Source organism: Brachyistius frenatus, unplaced genomic scaffold (genome assembly GCF_029030835.1).
Source record: "Brachyistius frenatus isolate BFR_SWC_R1_liver_20210118 unplaced genomic scaffold, ASM2903083v1 Contig_397, whole genome shotgun sequence".
Lineage (NCBI taxonomy): Eukaryota > Metazoa > Chordata > Actinopteri > Embiotocidae > Brachyistius > Brachyistius frenatus.
Window position 1 is genome coordinate 17182 of NW_027210996.1, and position 6049 is coordinate 23230.

The following is a 6049-nucleotide window of genomic DNA, read 5'->3' on the forward strand; positions in this document are numbered from 1 at the left end:
GCTCATATCAAGAGTGGCAATAAATACAATATTTAACAGGAGAAGTGGTAGTTTATTTTTTTAAAGGAATAGTTCCACATTTTGAGAAATATTTGATGGGAGATAAGAAGAATAAGATATATTTCTGTTACAGCAGCTATAATCAAATGAGATTGTGAAAGTGCGCATGTAAAAATAATTATCACCCAAATCTGAAGCTCCCAATCGACTTTACAGGAGCTTTATATCAACTTTTGCGTAATTTTCTACCACAGCTGGAAGCGGAAAAAAAAAAGCTCTGAAAACTACTGAGCACTACTTGGCCAGCAGCACACGCAGTTCACTACAGAGACACTTGTGTCCCTCAGGAGACGGCAGACAAAAAACAACAACAGCGAAACGAGAGTCTGAACGAGGACGTGCACGACGTGTTCACAAAATCAAGGTGATGACACGTCAGTTCTGTATTATCAACTTGTTTCTGCAGCCCCCAAGTTATTAAAATATGAATAATCCAGGATTCATTTATAGTCTTTTAAGTTTGGAAAATGTTAAATTTTTACCATTATGTTTTTAAAGTCAAGCATTAGCCTGAATTCAAATATAGCTAAAATGCTTGATTTTTTTTTTTTTTTTTTTTGGTCTACAAAATCACTCATGTAATCCTAAAACTCTTCTAACATGTGTTAATCTTTTAAAATACTTGAAATTAAACGATAAATGAGTTGTTTTGTTTCCGGTGTCGGCGTAGGGCGGAGCGAGTTGATTGACAGGAGCGCAGAAGGAAAAAGGGGGCGTGTTTCCAAGGTCTGCGTCATGACGTGAACCTTGAACTCTGCCAGAGGCTCACGCGCGGCCTTTGACCTTTGACGTGCGCGCATCAACAATAACGGTGGCTAGCTAACTTTAGTAGCTGCCTAACGGCTACTGGACGACAGTTGGGAGTTTGTTAATATCAACGAACAAGGATGCCGTTTTGTTGACGACCGGCTGGGTTAATGAAAAAGCCATTCAACAGGTAAGAGTCAAACTTCTTTAAAACGTTTTAAGAGAACAAAGTAAAACGTTTTTTTTTTAAAAAGCACGCCGACTCGGGCTTTCATGTTAAAACTAGTCTGTAGTTTCAGAAACAACTTTATAACTTTATATCTCCACAATCTCCACCCGCACTTTATATCTCCACAATCTCCACCCGCACTTTATATCTCCACAATCTCCACCCGCACTTTATCTCTCCACAATCTCCACCCGCACTTTATCTCTCCACAATCTCCACCCGCACTTTATATCTCCACAATCTCCACCCGCACTTTATCTCTCCACAATCTCCACCCGCACTTTATATCTCCACAATCTCCACCCGCACTTTATCTCTCCACAATCTCCACCCGCACTTTATATCTCCACAATCTCCACCCGCACTTTATATCTCCACAATCTCCACCCGCACTTTATCTCTCCACAATCTCCACCCGCACTTTATATCTCCACAATCTCCACCCGCACTTTATCTCTCCACAATCTCCACCCGCACTTTATATCTCCACAATCTCCACCCGCACTTTATATCTCCACAATCTCCACCCGCACTTTATATCTCCACAATCTCCACCCGCACTTTATATCTCCACAATCTCCACCCGCACTTTATATCTCCACAGTCTCCACCCGCACTTTATATCTCCACCCGCACTTTATATCTCCACAGTCTCCACCGACTCACCTGCGTTCAGGGTCTCTTCCCCCATAACAGCGTCCCTCCGACGGCAGCAGCTCCTCGCCACCCCCCGGTGTTGGGCCGTGATCCTTCCCGGCCCTTTAAAGCTGTATCACCCGCTATTTGTCTGCAGTTACTTTTTACCTGGATGAAAACAGCCATAAAAAAAAAAAATTAAAAAAAGTCCCTGGTAGTAGAAAATCTAATGTCTTTGTGAAAATGAAAGTCATTTAGTGGCATAAACAACCCCTGAGGAATAATGCACAGGCTGCAGTCAACATTGGAAATGGCAAAAAGAAAGTTTTATGTGTTACATTGGCCCTTTTTAAAAATAAATATATATATATATTTTTTTCAGGATTTTCAACAACCCTAAATGAAGTTGTATAATGTTTAAAACATAGCCCTCGTGAATAAAATCAAGTAATTGTGAGGCATAAATAAGCTTTCGGTGACAAGATGGATGCTGCAATCACTTCTTCTCAAGTGCTAAAGTGCATTTTAATGGGTTGTAGGCCAATTGCCATAGTAAAGATATTTGGTGCTTGTAGTGCAGCGCAGGTAAAAAAAAAACAAAAAACAATGCATCGAGTCATAAGGAAAATTATAAGAGAGTTTATTATTTTATATATAATCTATCCATAAAATACAGTTCACTTCAGTCTCGTTTACAAACATAAACAATACCAATGATCTCAACTCTTAGAAAACACACAATCTTAAAAGAAATGTTGAGTTTCATTGAGCCATGTGAGCTCAGCGGGGAAATGTGATGAACTGAGCAATGAGCTGAAACAGAACAATTCTCCCGGTGCCATTTTGTTTTGTTGCCAAACCTGCTGTTTATAATCATAATTTGGTCTTCTCCCGTTCCTTCATTGGCTCGATGATTTTTCGCTCCCCTTTTCCCTCCCCTGAGAAATCTACTTCACAAAGAGCTGTGATGAATTCTAATAGATCGTTGTGGGTTGTCAGCGTGGCTCCGGTTTCAATTTTGTCATGCGGCTACGAGTCGGGGAGAAGGGGTTGCCAGTCAGGAGCAAAACCTGTGAGCGAAGGTGCACACATGCGATGGACGTTTGTTTTACCTGTGCACGACATGCCTGTGTTTGGCCGTGCGTGCGTGTAACCCGGGGTGTGTGGCACAACACAAGAATCTAGGTTGGAACATCCATTTTCAATCACTTATTTAATTCACGAGCTATATTTAAAGAGATCATAAATAAAACACTAGGGTTCCTTTCATCAATGAATAAATCATGGCCGTTACGCGCTTATATTCATATTCCCTCCCTTCTTTTCCTCGACACGGTGTCGTTCGCTGCCGCCGGTCTTCATTACAATGGTTTATCACAGTCGGCGAGATGTATGATTTTGTTTACTTGCGCTACCAGAGAATCCTGTTGTTATTCGGTCTACTCGGCGGTTCGTGTATTGAGTCTATTCATTTAAACAGTAGCCCCTGAATAAATGCCCCCCCGCCCCCTCCATCATGTGGAAACCCTAAATGTGAGAGATTTAACACAGTTCAGTGTCCTGAGACAAATTCAGTTCCAGAAGAAAAGCCAACAGCATGTCATCAACCGAACAAAAAGAAAGCCCTCAATTTGAAGACGACATGTTCTATCAGTGCCCCAAATAAAAAAAATAAAAAATGAACTCTTGAATTCATAATCTGGAATTATATGCGATTTAAAAAATGTATGGCTCGATAAAGTCTAATATGGAGCGTCACATTTTAATATGTCGCTGGCAGCAGCAGCGTGTGTCCTGTGTCTGAAATGAAGCTTGGCATTAGTTCTGGCAGGGCGCTGGAGTCGCTTACAGTATTCCTGACTGCGATTTAGCTCGTGCGAACCCGTGTAGCTACAAACACCCAAATCGTATTCGCTCGGGCGCACTGAGCAGACGTTATCACCTGACAGCTGCCCCTCCTACGGCGGTCTGCAAAGAAAGCGTGTTTTTCTGATGGAATAAAATAAAGCAGACTTACTGGCTTTTTTTTTTTTTTTTTTTTTTAGCTTTCAACATCCTTTAATGGTCTTCATCAACAGATAAAAGGTGCGCTGTGAATTTCATCCCGGCAAACAAACCCCTTCTGCTGATGAAGACAGTGGAGATGGGGCTGAAAGCTCTGTGAACAGGTCAGCTAGTAATTCTCCATTATAGATAGTTCTGGGTACGTCGTGTCGGGCGATTAAGGACCAGAATTCATATCTCGAGTACTTTGATGTTGAATGGCGTTACTCAATATGTCTTTATTTCAGCTGCTAATTACCCGCTGCACATTTAAGCTGTCAACTCTCTCTTCTTACGTGTTCTTACATGTCGTTTATTTGCCGTGATGGAGGCAAAGCTCATTGAACTGGAAGCCATTAACACCTAATCATTGGCTGTTGCAGTTTGTCAGGCCCGAGCGAGGCGGTACGAGCCGAACCGGCGCTACGCCGAGCAGCCGGGGAGCGAGGATGGCCGGAGGGGACGGCTCCAATGAAGCGTAGCTTTTTAAAGCAGAAACCACCAACCGGCTCCAGAGTTAGAGATGCAAACACGGGTCCAAACGCATGAAAGACGTGCAATGCAACATTAAACTATATTGATAGAAACTGTAATGTTTCATTTTATAGCTCGTTTGAAAATATATCAACATGCAAAAAAAGCAAATATACCTCCAAGCACTAATGTCCTGCACGATTTCTGTCTTTTTCTATTTTTTTTCCGAGCAATGTCTGTTATTTTTCTGTTTATGTAAATATCTTGCGCAGATTTATGGCGAGATAATAAAGTTCATAGTACATCTGCTTGAAAACAGCCTGAGGCGCAACTTCAGCAGCAAGAGAGGAAGCGACTGTATCTGTCACTGCAGAAGTTTTACGAACGAGTTGAGGACGGCGTCTTTCTTTCTGTGACCGACACGATGTTGTTGGAAGAAGGACGAAACTTAACATTTGTTCAATTTCTCAAAGACTCCATCTTCGGCTGAACTTTGAATTAGACGTGTTTTCCTCCCTCAAAATCTATCCAGCGGTCCATTTCTTCGCGATGTACAGTTGTAAGAAGTTGTTTTCTCACCAATGTGCCCACGCCTTCAGCATTTTATCTCACGGTTCATTTATCCGTCGCAACGCAGAGCCCAACCCTCTTAAAAAACCCACTGGAATAATTACAAATCTCAGCCTGGACGGACATGTTCAGGTCGAGCGTGACGGCTCTTGGCCAGATCTCTCTTTAATGTATTTTGTACCGTAATGACACTTTTACAAATATGTTATCTGCAATTCCCATATTGTAATTAAACACACCTTTATTCAGTTAAACAGGATGGTGGTTTAACTGCAGCATTACTAGCTTGTGTGACTATTAGCTTTAGGTAGCCTACATTAGCTCATCTTAGCTAACAAAAGGAGATATAGTACGGTACAACTGACATTAAGGGTGCGATGACTCTTCACTTTAACGACAGTTACACAACTTTTTTGCATTTTCCTATAATTGTCACAGTTTTTTTTCACTATACAGGACTTCTTATCACCTGAATTTTTTTTTTTTTTTTTTTTTTTAATAGATTCTCAGTTTTCTTGTGCAGCTGTGTGTCATATAAAGATTTAAATGGTTCTGATTAATTGATGCGGGTTTGCATCATCTCCTCGGTGCCATGGGAGCTTGTCTGCTTGTGTGCGCTTGCTGTATTATTCAGGTGGCTTTAAAAGCATGCCAACTCAATTACAGAGGTTTTACTAGAAGTACCATGTCCTGTCCTCCTACCTCAGGAGTAACATCTCAGCTCGGTGGCGGGGAAAGCCTCCCATCCTGGACAAAACTGGGAAAGTCGAGGGCTTTCCGGTGCATCGCAGGAATAAAGCCTTCGTTTTTGGCTCAGTTTCGATCATTGTCAAGGTTCGGTTTTGTTATAATTTTGTAGGTTTTATGTAATGGGCTCTGCAGCCATGTTTCTATTGACATTTAAAGCTTCTGCAACACACCATAGTTTTCATTCTGGGTTATGTACAATCTAATTATCTCCCGCTTGATGCTTTGTGACTTATTTTGTCCTCAGGCCCAAAAAAAAATTAAAAAAAATCAGGCCACGCTTATCATATCCCATCTTAAAGATATTTAAACTTTGTCAGTTTGTAACTTTTTATATTTGAATCGTGAGACTGAAAGTCTGTTACAAATTAACTTTCATGTTGTTTGTCAGGTAGCACTTCGGGTGACGCCGTGTTTTTGTGCAGCGGTTCAGGATTGCAGCAGCGACTCGAAGCGAAGGGAGAAAGTGTTTTTGTTATACTGTTTCATTTCATTCACACACGATGCCTCAGCGCTTACTCAGCAATATCTACCCCATTTGTT

General features: G+C 41.4%; 1 protein-coding gene across 1 annotated transcript in view; it reads right to left on the bottom strand.

The window, feature by feature from the left end:
* The window catches only part of syt19 (synaptotagmin XIX), a 74561-nt gene that overhangs the window by 14661 nt on the left and 53851 nt on the right, over nucleotides 1–6049 (bottom strand). The window lies entirely within an intron of this gene.